General features: G+C 38.9%; 1 protein-coding gene across 1 annotated transcript in view; it reads left to right on the forward strand.

Annotated features, from left to right (window-relative positions):
* Positions 1-329, forward strand: part of LOC119586183 (TRPM8 channel-associated factor 3-like) — a gene marked incomplete at its 3' end in the record, with an annotated part of 10,380 nt that overhangs the window by 5,509 nt on the left and 4,542 nt on the right.

The raw sequence follows: 329 nt of genomic DNA on the forward strand, positions 1-329 counted from the left end.
GTCTCATTTAGACTGAGATTGAAAGACAATTGCAAAATCCTTTTAGGTTTATCTGACACAAACATACACGCACGCAGAAAATGCACTTACAATGTGAATTAAATTTACTGTGTCCCTCTGAGTGTATATATTATGGAGAGATGGTTGTCTGACACTTTTCTGAGAATGAATAGCTTAATAAACGGTCTCATTCATGGAGTCTAACAGATATGACCTTATCAACCAATTTGAGCGAGTTCTCATGACAATATGAATTTCATGACACGATTAGTGGAGGAAGGGAAAAAATAGGGTGAAGGGGAGGTGGACGGGAAACTACGAGAGGCGGT

Source organism: Penaeus monodon, chromosome 21 (assembly GCF_015228065.2).
Source record: "Penaeus monodon isolate SGIC_2016 chromosome 21, NSTDA_Pmon_1, whole genome shotgun sequence".
NCBI lineage: Eukaryota > Metazoa > Arthropoda > Malacostraca > Decapoda > Penaeidae > Penaeus > Penaeus monodon.